Genomic DNA, 14,486 nt, shown 5'->3' on the forward strand with positions numbered 1-14,486 from the left:
GGACCTTGTTGTCGGAAATTCCGACCGTGTGTAGGCTCCATCACACATTTTCCATTGGATTTTCCGACACACAAGGTTTGAGAGCAGGCTATAAAATTTTCCGACAACAAGATCCGCTGTCGGAATTTCCAATCGTGTGTACACAAATCCGACGCACAAAGTGCCACGCATGCTCAGAATAAATAAAGAGATGAAAGCTATTGGCTACTGCCCCGTTTATAGTCCCAACGTAATTGTTTTAAGTCACCGCGTTCAGAATGATCGGATTTTCCGACAACTTTGTGTGACCGTGTGTATGCAAGACAAGTTTGAGCCAACATCCGTCTGAAAAAATCCTAGGATTTTGTTGTCGGAATGTCCGATCAATGTCCGACCGTGTGTACGGGGCATAACACTCAATTTCAAAGGAACATCCCTGGCGTGTCTGATATCCTGGGATGCCGGCGTTCTTATGCCCCCCACACACGTGCGGCGTCTGACGTCACCGCACGTGTGAGCGGACGAAAAAGAGCCACAGCGCATGCGCCGCCCGCAGATCCATCCAGGCCTACAAGGTCCAGAGGGCATTGCGGTGGTGTCTATGGTGATGTGTAAACACATCACAGACAAACCGCGGTAATCAAACGCCGCTAAGGCAGCGTGATACCTGGAAGTTGGTATCAATTTCCAATGCGCCGTGGCTAAAGCGGGCAGAGGATATTCCAATGCCCTTGGGTGTCCATACAGCTGATTGTGTCCTATAACAGGGGGCCAATAGCGCCAGATCGAATGCGCATCCACCATAGCGAAGTGCAGGGGCTCGAGGCAAAGAAAAAAAAGAAGGGGAAGGAATGAAGAAGAAAAAAGGAAAAAGAAAAAAAGGGAGAGAAAGAGAGGAAGGAAGGAATAGGAGCCGGAAAGGGAAGGGGGAGGGGAAGAAAAAGAAGGGGCATCTGGAAGTGCGGAGATGTCACCAAGGCAATCAAAGGGGAGAGGCAGGGGTGGGTGAAGACAAGCCAAGGATATATGTAAGCCCCAAAGGGGTGCCTGCACACAAGGCATGAAAAATTGGGACAGAAATAGAAAAGAACAGTAGAGGGGGGCTGAATCCCTGGGATGTGTCCACACAGGTCGTCCTGACAGTTCGCAAAGACCATCTTGAGGAATAACATAAAGTATCCACAAACAAAAAATCAAAGAATTATATTTAGAACATATATTTGCAATGATATACATGTCATAATGATTGAAAAAACATAGCTAGGTATACGTCTGTCATATATGTTCATGTACTTAATGATAAAGAGTATAAATAGGAAGCAGAGAAGGAAGAGGAGGGGGGGGGGCTGTGTCCTAATCTAGCATGACTATCTCACACGTAGAGAGGGCCAGAGGGAGGATAAAGAGAGATAAACAGGATGTGTGATAAAGAATATTCGGTAAGATAAAGGATTTTTTGAAAAATCCAAAAGGAAAATATTATATTTAGCCTCCAAGGGGGGGGGGAGGGGGGAGGGGGAAGGGGGAATTGATTTTCCCCCTATAGGAAGGGTTTGAAACTAATATTTTCATTGAGCCCAGGGTATGTGGTAGCATCCAAAATGTGTATCCACTTAGTTTCCAATTGTAAAAGTTTCTGGTCAATGTTTCCACCCCTCACATGTGCAGGGATGTGTTCCAATGCAGTAAATCCCACTACGTGGGGATTGAAGTCATGATACTGTGCTATATGTCGATTAATGGAGGTGGAGGTTTTTCTTTTAAGTAGAGGTTTGATATGGTCACGAATTCTAACACAAAATTGGCGTTTAGTTTTACCTACATAGTAGCTACCACATGAGCATGTAGCAAGGTATACTACACCAATAGTTTGACACGTGATTTTATATTTGATTTTGTGCGTTTGGCCATTGGGAAGTGGTTTCTCGCGTATATCATAGATAAACTCACATATGTCACAATGGCCACATGGAAATGTGCCAGACACCGTTAGAAAACATTGTGGTTTGGGTGTATGATGACTCGCCGTGACTTTATCCCGTAGGGACGGGGAGCGACGGTAGGTGATTTGGGGCTGGGACTGAATATATTTTTTAATAGTGTTATCTGCTGTTAGGAGAGGCCAAAATTTGTATAAGATATCCCTTATCTCCTTATGATGTTGGGAATATTGGGTTATGACCCGGACTGGTTGAATGCCATCTTTCTTTTTGGTAGAGAATATCAATTTTCTGCGATCTAATTTTTTAACTTTATTGAAGGCCTGCTTTAACAGATTATGGCTATACCCTCTTCTCTTGAGTCTTTCATAAAGTTCATGTGAGGCCCTAAGGAAATCTCTTTCATCAGTACAATTTCGTTTGATACGCAAATATTGGCTGTAAGGGATGCTATTAAGCAATGGTTTGGGATGAGCACTGCTCGCGTGTAAAATAGTGTTCCCTGACGTTGCTTTACGATACAGGGACGAAGAGAGATTTCCTTCGGGATCCAGTCATATCTGCAGGTCAAGGAAAGTTATCCTTGTCTGGCTACACTCCATTGTGAACTTAAGATTATAAAGATTAACTGCCAAAGTCTCCACAAATCTTGAGAGAAGTTCTCGGGTGCCCGACCAAAAGAAAATGATATCATCTATATACCTGTGCCACGAAATCACGTGGCACAGGAAATCGACTAGATCGTAGTTTGAAAATAGGTCCTTTTCCCACCCCCCAGGTACAAGTTGGCGTAGGATGGCGCACATTTAGTGCCCATAGCCAGGCCTTGCACCTGGAGGAAGTGGGAAGTACCAAACAGAAAATGGTTACGTGTTAAGATGAAATTCAGGAGGTCAACAACAAATTGATTATATGCCTCAGAATTGGGGCCTCTATCCTGTAGCAATTTAGAGATGACTTTAATACCAGTATCATGTGGTATAGTGTTATACAAACTTTCCACGTCCAAAGCCACCATCCAGGTGTTCTTCGGAAGCTTTAAGTTTTCAAAAATACGAAGGAGGTGAACTGTGTCCTGTACATACGAAGGAAGAGCCTGGACATGTGGACTCAAATATTTGTCCACCAGGGCGCTCGCATTTTCTGTCAAACTTGAACATCCTGATATAATCGGACGCCCAGGGGGATTTTTTAAGGACTTGTGAAGTTTGGGCAAGGCATAGAACGTAGGTATTCTTGCATCTTTGACATTTAAGAATTTCCAGGTGTTAATATCTATTGTTCCCTTCTGATAGGCAGAAAAAATAAGTTCATAATATTCACGAGTATAATTCTCAATAAGTGTACGTGAGATAGGTCTGTACCAGTCGGGGTTGTCAAGGATGTCGCGGCACATGATTTCATATGCCGCGACATCCATGACAACCACATTACCGCCCTTGTCCGCAGGTTTTATGACCAAACCTGGGTGGTTTTGAAGAGATTTCAGAGCCTGTTTCTGAGCACCAGACAGATTAGAAGGACATGAGGTGGAAAAATCAGTATCTTTGATGGTCTTGCTTATTTGTTCAACGAATGCCCAAATATTGGGATTCATAGAAAGATTAGGAAAATTTGTAGATTTGGGTTTAAAAGATAAGGGGGGGGGAAAGGATACTCCAGAGGCGACAATGCTGTGGTCATCAGATTGCCACTCGCATTCATCCTCTGTACCACCCTCTTTAAGGAGCGTTAACAGGTCCTCGATGGCCTGAATTTCGGCCATCGTGGGGACACTGTTGTCAGAAACTAAAGCTACCGTAGGGGCAACTGTAGTTTTATCAAAAATGACCTTGTACATCAATTTTCTTGCAAACAATTATATGTCTTTGACAAAACGAAATTTGTCAAATTCTGCTGAAGGACAGAAGGTAAGGCCTAATTGCAAAACTTTTATTTGATGTTTGGTTAAAGAGAAGGATGAAAGATTGACCACATCTAGATCCAAAGTGTTAGGCAAGGAAGTAGTAGATGCTACAGTGTTGGACTCTGGCTTGAGTCCAAGGCTTGGGATAAAAAAATAGGGGCTAATTTAGGATCAACCGACTGAGATGCTGTAGGAAACATGGTGATTAAAGTAGGTTCACTTACCCGTCTTGCCATAGGAGCAGGGAGTGCAGGTGGTGCCGGAGTGGTGGCAGGGAGTGCCGAGTGCGCAGTACGTGTGGAAGTGAGTGGTGGCCGTGGTAGTGCTCGTGTGAATGGAGTGGAGGTGCTCGTAGTTTTCGGTCGGGCCCCTAGGGGCTTGGTGGTGTGTGTGATTCCAAAGGTGCGTCGAATGGAGTCTGTAGAAGAAGTAGGTAAGTCACTCTTTCTTTTTTTAGGAATTCCATCTTGTGAAAGTTCACGATAGGTGGTGGATGAACTGGAGGAAAAAGAGGTAGAAAAAACATTAGGTGCTTCAGCGTTGTTTTTAGGTGCATTATCTGAATTTGGTTTAGTGAAAGGTTTTTTGGGGGTGTTTCCATCCCATCTATAGGCGTAGCCATTAGTATGCGCGAGTTTGTCTCGCAAGAACTTATTTTCTTTGGCATTGATTATATCTATTGTGTACTCTTCCAGGTGAGCGCGGAGGTCTCTCTCCCTCTGGGCAAACCTCGGGGAGGCTACATCTGCGGCCCGATCCGCAAGCCATTCATTAATGGAGACATCTAGTGCAGCTAGTTCCTTATCGTACTCCTGACAAAGCGTATGGATCATATTAAAGGAGCACATTTGTAAGTTGTCTTCCCAAGCCTTTTTGAGGGGGTCAGTGATTTTTTTAATATTGGGGAATATTTGAATTCTAAGTCCCAAAGGGACAATCTGATTCTCGACATATTTTTCAAAGTAAGTCTTGTGCCAATAGACACGGACCTTCTTTTCCAATAGCCGTTGAAATCTAATAAAGTATTTATCCAACTCAGTGTCCGAGACATTTGAGCTTGTATGTGACGTTTGGATTTTAGTCATAAGGTCCTCCCAACCCTCCCCACAGAAATCCGCCATGACTTCAGAGGAAACAGCAAAGAATATTTACAGGAAAATTACACAATTTACAATGTATCGAAGTGCACAAGCTCAATTTCAAAAAAATTTTTTTAAAGAAAGATAATGAATAATTTAATAAGTAATCATATAAAGTGCATGTCCTGGCACAGACATAAATATAAGAAGGTGACCCAGCCCAGAAAAAGTGTATTGAAACACTCCAATTTCAGGATAAGAGTCCAGAAAGGCCACAAAAATTACTAGGTGGCTGGGCGGCCCTCAATGTAATACAGCACCTCATCCCAAAAATTGAAAATCAAACCAAAGAAAAGGGAATATAGGGATTATAACGGTGCCAGGGCAAACACAATACATTCAAAAGTTTTTTTAAAAAGAGTAATTTTTATTAATACATAGAGAAAAAAATAAACAAAGAAATCACAAAAACATGGTGTGCATAGACATTAAAAACATATCTGTAACGAGCTTCACGTTGCTTGGCCTCAGGAATGTAACGGCCAAAGCAGTAGATAGGTATTTTAAGTGCCCGACATGTTTCGCCAGTATTGGCTTCTTCAGGGATAGATTGTTAATACCTAAAGCTCTACAATAATTCTATAGAAAGAAATATGACAATCAGTATACATACTGGGACAAATGATACATTCATTGCACAAAAGATACCAAAGATCTAAACATACACCTTCTTATATTTATGTCTGTGCCAGGACATGCACTTTATATGATTACTTATTAAATTATTCATTATCTTTCTTTAAAAAAAATTTTTTGAAATTGAGCTTGTGCACTTCGATACATTGTAAATTGTGTAATTTTCCTGTAAATATTCTTTGCTGTTTCCTCTGAAGTCATGGCGGATTTCTGTGGGGAGGGTTGGGAGGACCTTATGACTAAAATCCAAACGTCACATACAAGCTCAAATGTCTCGGACACTGAGTTGGATAAATACTTTATTAGATTTCAACGGCTATTGGAAAAGAAGGTCCGTGTCTATTGGCACAAGACTTACTTTGAAAAATATGTCGAGAATCAGATTGTCCCTTGGGGACTTAGAATTCAAATATTCCCCAATATTAAAAAAATCACTGACCCCCTCAAAAAGGCTTGGGAAGACAACTTACAAATGTGCTCCTTTAATATGATCCATACGCTTTGTCAGGAGTACGATAAGGAACTAGCTGCACTAGATGTCTCCATTAATGAATGGCTTGCGGATCGGGCCACAGATGTAGCCTCCCCGAGGTTTGCCCAGAGGGAGAGAGACCTCTGCGCTCACCTGGAGGAGTACACAATAGATATAATCAATGCCAAAGAAAATAAGTTCTTGCGAGACAAACTCGCGCATACTAATGGCTACGCCTATAGATGGGATGGAAACACCCCCAAAAAACCTTTCACTAAACCAAATTCAGATAATGCACCTAAAAACAACGCTGAAGCACCTAATGTTTTTTCTACCTCTTTTTCCTCCAGTTCATCCACCACCTATCGTGAACTTTCACAAGATGGAATTCCTAAAAAAAGAAAGAGTGACTTACCTACTTCTTCTACAGACTCCATTCGACGCACCTTTGGAATCACACACACCACCAAGCCCCTAGGGGCCCGACCGAAAACTACGAGCACCTCCACTCCACTCACACGAGCACTACCACGGCCACCACTCACTTCCACACGTACTGCGCACTCGGCACTCCCTGCCACCACTCCGGCACCACCTGCACTCCCTGCTCCTATGGCAAGACGGGTAAGTGAACCTACTTTAATCACCATGTTTCCTACAGCATCTCAGTCGGTTGATCCTAAATTAGCCCCTATTTTTTTATCCCAAGCCTTGGACTCAAGCCAGAGTCCAACACTGTAGCATCTACTACTTCCTTGCCTAACACTTTGGATCCAGATGTGGTCAATCTTTCATCCTTCTCTTTAACCAAACATCAAATAAAAGTTTTGCAATTAGGCCTTACCTTCTGTCCTTCAGCAGAATTTGACAAATTTCGTTTTGTCAAAGACATACAATTGTTTGCAAGAAAATTGATGTACAAGGTCATTTTTGATAAAACTACAGTTGCCCCTACGGTAGCTTCAGTTTCTGACAACAGTGTCCCCACGATGGCCGAAATTCAGGCCATCGAGGACCTGTTAACGCTCCTTGAAGAGGGTGGTACAGAGGATGAATGCGAGTGGCAATCTGATGACCACAGCATTGTCGCCTCTGGAGTATCCTTTCCCCCCCCCTTATCTTTTAAACCCAAATCTACAAATTTTCCTAATCTTTCTATGAATCCCAATATTTGGGCATTCGTTGAACAAATAAGCAAGACCATCAAAGATACTGATTTTTCCACCTCATGTCCTTCTAATCTGTCTGGTGCTCAGAAACAGGCTCTGAAATCTCTTCAAAACCACCCAGGTTTGGTCATAAAACCTGCGGACAAGGGCGGTAATGTGGTTGTCATGGATGTCGCGGCATATGAAATCATGTGCCGCGACATCCTTGACAACCCCGACTGGTACAGACCTATCTCACGTACACTTATTGAGAATTATACTCGTGAATATTATGAACTTATTTTTTCTGCCTATCAGAAGGGAACAATAGATATTAACACCTGGAAATTCTTAAATGTCAAAGATGCAAGAATACCTACGTTCTATGCCTTGCCCAAACTTCACAAGTCCTTAAAAAATCCCCCTGGGCGTCCGATTATATCAGGATGTTCAAGTTTGACAGAAAATGCGAGTGCCCTGGTGGACAAATATTTGAGTCCACATGTCCAGGCTCTTCCTTCGTATGTACAGGACACAGTTCACCTCCTTCGTATTTTTGAAAACTTAAAGCTTCCGAAGAACACCTGGATGGTGGCTTTGGACGTGGAAAGTTTGTATAACACTATACCACATGATACTGGTATTAAAGTCATCTCTAAATTGCTACAGGATAGAGGCCCCAATTCTGAGGCATATAATCAATTTGTTGTTGACCTCCTGAATTTCATCTTAACACGTAACCATTTTCTGTTTGGTACTTCCCACTTCCTCCAGGTACAAGGCCTGGCTATGGGCACTAAATGTGCGCCATCCTACGCCAACTTGTACCTGGGGGGGTGGGAAAAGGACCTATTTTCAAACTACGATCTAGTCGATTTCCTGTGCCACGTGATTTCGTGGCACAGGTATATAGACGATATCATTTTCTTTTGGTCGGGCACCTGAGAACTTCTCTCAAGATTTGTGGAGACTTTGGCAGTTAATCTTTATAATCTTAAGTTCACAATGGAGTGTAGCCAGACAAGGATAACTTTCCTTGACCTGGAGATAAGACTGGATCCCGAAGGAAATCTCTCTTCATCCCTGTATCGTAAAGCAACGTCAGGGAACACTATTTTACACGCGAGCAGTGCTCCTCCCAAACCATTGCTTAATAGCATCCCTTACAGCCAATATTTGCGTATCAAACGAAATTGTACTGATGAAAGAGATTTCCTTAGGGCCTCACATGAACTTTATGAAAGACTCAAGAGAAGAGGGTATAGCCATAATCTGTTAAAGCAGGCCTTCAATAAAGTTAAAAAATTAGATCGCAGAAAATTGATATTCTCTACCAAAAAGAAAGATGGCATTCAACCAGTCCGGGTCATAACCCAATATTCCCAACATCATAAAGAGATAAGGGATATCTTATACAAATTTTGGCCTCTCCTAACAGCAGATAACACTATTAAAAAATATATTCAGTCCCAGCCCCAAATCACCTACCGTCGCTCCCCGTCCCTACGAGATAAAGTCACAGCGAGTCATCATACACCCAAACCACAATGTTTTCTAACGGTGTCTGGCACATTTCCATGTGGCCATTGTGACATATGTGAGTTTATCTATGATATACGCGAGAAACCACTTCCCAATGGCCAAACGCACAAAATCAAATATAAAATTACGTGTCAAACTATTGGTGTAGTATACCTTGCTACATGCTCATGTGGTAGCTACTATGTAGGTAAAACTAAACGCCAATTTTGTGTTAGAATTCGTGACCATATCAAACCTCTACTTAAAAGAAAAACCTCCACCTCCATTAATCGACATATAGCACAGTATCATGACTTCAATCCCCACGTAGTGGGATTTACTGCATTGGAACACATCCCTGCACATGTGAGGGGTGGAAACATTGACCAGAAACTTTTACAATTGGAAACTAAGTGGATACACATTTTGGATGCTACCACATACCCTGGGCTCAATGAAAATATTAGTTTCAAACCCTTCCTATAGGGGGAAAATCAATTCCCCCTTCCCCCTCCCCCCCCCCTTGGAGGCTAAATATAATATTTTCCTTTTGGATTTTTCAAAAAATCCTTTATCTTACCGAATATTCTTTATCACACATCCTATTTATCTCTCTTTATCCTCCCTCTGGCCCTCTCCACGTGTGAGATAGTCATGCTAGATTAGGACACAGCCCCCCCCCTCCTCTTCCTTCTCTGCTTCCTATTTATACTCTTTATCATTAAGTACATGAACATATATGACAGACGTATACCTAGCTATGTTTTTTCAATCATTATGACATGTATATCATTGCAAATATATGTTCTAAATATAATTCTTTGATTTTTTGTTTGTGGATACTTTATGTTATTCCTCAAGATGGTCTTTGCGAACTGTCAGGACGACCTGTGTGGACACATCCCAGGGATTCAGCCCCCCTCTACTGTTCTTTTCTATTTCTGTCCCAATTTTTCATGCCTTGTGTGCAGGCACCCCTTTGGGGCTTACATATATCCTTGGCTTGTCTTCACCCACCCCTGCCTCTCCCCTTTGATTGCCTTGGTGACATCTCCGCACTTCCAGATGCCCCTTCTTTTTCTTCCCCTCCCCCTTCCCTTTCCGGCTCCTATTCCTTCCTTCCTCTCTTTCTCTCCCTTTTTTTCTTTTTCCTTTTTTCTTCTTCATTCCTTCCCCTTCTTTTTTTTCTTTGCCTCGAGCCCCTGCACTTCGCTATGGTGGATGCGCATTCGATCTGGCGCTGTTGGCCCCCTGTTATAGGACACAATCAGCTGTATGGACACCCAAGGGCATTGGAATATCCTCTGCCCGCTTTAGCCACGGCGCATTGGAAATTGATACCAACTTCCAGGTATCACGCTGCCTTAGCGGCGTTTGATTACCGCGGTTTGTCTGTGATGTGTTTACACATCACCATAGACACCACCGCAATGCCCTCTGGACCTTGTAGGCCTGGATGGATCTGCGGGCGGCGCATGCGCTGTGGCTCTTTTTCGTCCGCTCACACGTGCGGTGACGTCAGACGCCGCACGTGTGTGGGGGGCATAAGAACGCCGGCATCCCAGGCCATCAGACACGCCAGGGATGTTCCAGGACACCCACGTACCCACTACTTTCTGATCCGGTAGGCATCTTTATGAATTATTTACTTTCAGGGGAGAAATGGATTTATCCCTTGCTGACATTATCTTCTGTCCTTTAGCATATCCCATCTGACGCTGTAATTGGCTGCAGGCTCTTTCTTACTCCATCATTTCACTCTATACATATTTAGTGGTGAGTGTTAAATTTACTTTGTCCTTTGCTGGTTCAAATTTATTTATGGAATAGCTAACGTGCAACTCATATTATTCTTTAGAAAACCTCACAGTGCCATAGAATCCTCTTTCTATTTAACCCATAGAGATACGTTTTTTGCTGTGGCTGAAAGAGAAAAACTCCCCTCAACACTAGGGTTCTATCGGTGTCCTGCTATTAATTTCAAGGAGTATTTCTTTGTAAGTAAAGCAACTTGAGACTATGTTAGTCCTATATATTTTCATTAACTAATGGAGGATACCTGACCCCCTTTTTGATAATTAATCTATCTACAAATAATTATACTTTTTAGACGTACACTCGGCCAGGTCATTCTTATTGCTCCCTGCAGCTACCTAGTGTGATCTATGCTGGAGGCTTGGCCCTGGAGAGGTGTGTGACACCCCCCTGGTGATTTGCAGGTACTTGATTTCCATCTTTAGAATGTCTGGTTGGGTGTCTTGGGCATCTGGTGCCTATGTGTGGGGAGGTTCTCTTGGCGCTCTTTGGGTGGTGGTGGGGGCTGGCCTACACTGACAGTTCGCAAACATATGTATGTTTAGATCTTTGGTATCTTTTGTGCAATGAATGTATCATTTGTCCCAGTATGTATACTGATTGTCATATTTCTTTCTATAGAATTATTGTAGAGCTTTAGGTATTAACAATCTATCCCTGAAGAAGCCAATACTGGCGAAACATGTCGGGCACTTAAAATACCTATCTACTGCTTTGGCCGTTACATTCCTGAGGCCAAGCAACGTGAAGCTCGTTACAGATATGTTTTTAATGTCTATGCACACCATGTTTTTGTGATTTCTTTGTTTATTTTTTTCTCTATGTATTAATAAAAATTACTCTTTTTAAAAAAACTTTTGAATGTATTGTGTTTGCCCTGGCACCGTTATAATCCCTATATTCCCTTTTCTTTGGTTTGATTTTCAATTTTTGGGATGAGGTGCTGTATTACATTGAGGGCCGCCCAGCCACCTAGTAATTTATATTTTCTATGTGTTATTGTTTTTTGTTTCTTGTCTATGTGCATTGTGGTCTGTGTTGCCATATCTATTGAGTGCATCCAGTAGCCACTGGATGCATGTCCTGTTTCTGTGCTTTATTTATCACCTCCAATGGAGGAGTCAATTGAATTTGTATTCATTTAATAAATAATCTTTTCTACTATCTCCACACTGCATGCTGTGTTGCTCATTTGGTCTTCTGGTTTTCCTCTGCTATAGTGGGGACAACTTTTTTCATATTTAAGTAACCTCTATCAGCCAATTAGTAAGCAGTAATAATGTGCAATAACCTCTAGCAACTAATTGGTGAGTGGTAAGGATGTTCAGTGTCCTCTAGCAACCAATCAGTGAGCAGTATTGATGTACAGTAATCTCTAGCAATCAATCAACAAGCAGAAGTCATGTGCTGTAACCTCTAGCAAATAATAAGTGAGCCATAATGTGTGCTGTAACCTCTAACAGCCAGTCAGTGAGGGGTAATGATACACTGTAACCTCTGGCAACCAATCACAATCGCTGCCTGATCTGATTCATTAAACTGATTTTGAGTCTAGCTGCTATGTATTGTATATCTCAGAGCAGGAGGAGAGAGAAAATGTTTGCCAAGGGTCTAATCAATATTAAAGAGATCCATTCATTCTTTCGAAGAGCTGCACTGAGTGTTGGAAGCTAGATGAGTTAGCCCCTGATCTGCCATACATGGATATTATGAACTGTTTGCCAATGATCAGTTTTAGAGGAGTTACTGTTTGGCAGCTTGTAAATGTCCTCATTGAAAAAATACAGCTGCATTCAGATCCATAAATAAAAAATGCTTGTTTTTTATGGCCGTGTGAATGTAGCCTACGTGTACTGTTCTCGCTACGCGTTTGCCCCTGGCATGTATGTAGCTCAACATACAGCTTAAACCTTGAATCCTAAAATAACCAGACTGTCTGTAACTTTGGATCTTTATTACAATGAACAGGTGGTGGCCATATAAGAATAGGATGTACACACGTGGTGAAACTAGAAATAAACAGTTAAATGAACATATAATAATTACATGAACATAAACAAATGTCCACTAGGTATACAGGTAAACAATCTTTTAGCATACCAGGGATGCTGCCTTAGAAGGACCAGGATTCTCCTTAGAAACACGTGGTGCAGGCTTAGCTGGCTCCCATGCGGTCTGTCCCAATGAAGTAGATAAAAGAGACTTGTAGTAGGAAGTGGAGCTAGTTCCCAGTGATATACCACGAAATACGTAATAACCATAGAACACTGCTCATTAATAGTCTTTTGTTAGAGTGGCATCTAGTGGACAATGTTGGTATTGTACGTTTAGAAGATATTATTTTTCCTTATAGGCCAAAGGCATAACACTACGTGTAGGCAGATAATTACAGTATATACACTTTTGAAATGCATATTTTTGAACTATCTCACCTGAGAATTGAATCATATATATTTTTCAACATTTAGACACCAATGCATACACTACATAAGGTCTTTATCATTTACATCACTTTTTTCAACTGCAGTCAAAGGCCATATTAAAGGAACAGCAACCCACCAATGAGGCTTTCTCCTCAAGCTTTATTTGTTAGGCCTCATGCACACAGGATGTTAAAATAATGTTATGAAAATGCCAGTATCTTTGCAGTGATTTTTTTAAACTTTTTTCAGCTTTTTTCAACGTTTTTGCAATAGCGTTTTTTAGCGTTTATTAGCATTTTTTAGCGTTTTTCCGCGTTAGTGTTTTTTAGCGGTTTTTTTTTTCAAACATTTTTTTTTTCTTTTTTCAATGGATCAAAAACGTTAAAAAACGTTGATGAGTGATGTTTTTGAGCGTTTTTGAGCGTTTATCAGCGTTAGAGCATTTTTACAAACGTCTCTCAGAACCCACTGGTCCTGGGTTTTTTTACAGCTTAAAAACGCCTATGCCATTTGCAGCTCAAAAACGCCTAGGTGGGCATGAAGCCATAGACTAATATAGACAGGCCTTTTTAAGCTGCAAAAAATGCTCAAAAAAGCGGCTGTAAAAATGTCCGTGTGCATGAGGCCTTAGACTCACAGCATCGTGTTAAAGCCATTTCAGCTTATAGACACCCCACCCACCATCCAACTGCATCCAGTATTAAAGTTAATGTACAGAAGATTGTAATAGTTCAGGGTATGGACAGATTGAGGTGTTATTTCAAAATATGTTGTATGTTTAAGTATTTTAAATAAATAGACAACAGGATTAAATGAGGTCTTTTATATCTGCCTACACCTCCACTAAGTATATATTGAATTTAACATGTTACCCAGGATTTGTCTTTAATTTATTCCCATATCTCTTGATCCTTACTTGTTACGTTAAAATGTAATTAAAAAATCATTAATCATAATTTGCAGCTTAAAATAGCTGCTTTGAAAAACATGAATATAGAGTGAATACTGTAAATTTAGGAACAGATTAACTCTGAAAATGGATTTTTCAAATTTGTTGATAAAACAAATTTCCTTCTTTGTCTTTGTTCTTTGGCTGCAATGAAAGAGGAGCCAATTGCGTAGCAGATTGAAATGAACTGTATAGAGCTAATTAGTTCTTTGATTGGCCAGACTTACAAGACTTCTTTGCTGACTTTTGTGATACACTCTGGTGTGGCAGATGGCACAATGCTTTGCTTAAAATGAACAGTTGCATTTACGCCATTGGAACAGCTTCAGCATCTCATCTTGATTCATAAACTACCCACAAGCATATTAATAAATGATTTAATTAATAAATCATTTTCATAAATATCAAACCCTTCCCTCTTCCATCTGTTATGGAAAAGCAATATACAACACACTCATTTGTATTAGAAAATCGCATGTTGTTCTTGTGGAAAAATTTTGTTTTTTATTTTTTAAATGATAAACATTTATTAAAATACCATCTAGCTAATTAAATGAT

This window comes from Aquarana catesbeiana, linkage group LG07 (assembly GCF_042186555.1).
Source record: "Aquarana catesbeiana isolate 2022-GZ linkage group LG07, ASM4218655v1, whole genome shotgun sequence".
Lineage (NCBI taxonomy): Eukaryota > Metazoa > Chordata > Amphibia > Anura > Ranidae > Aquarana > Aquarana catesbeiana.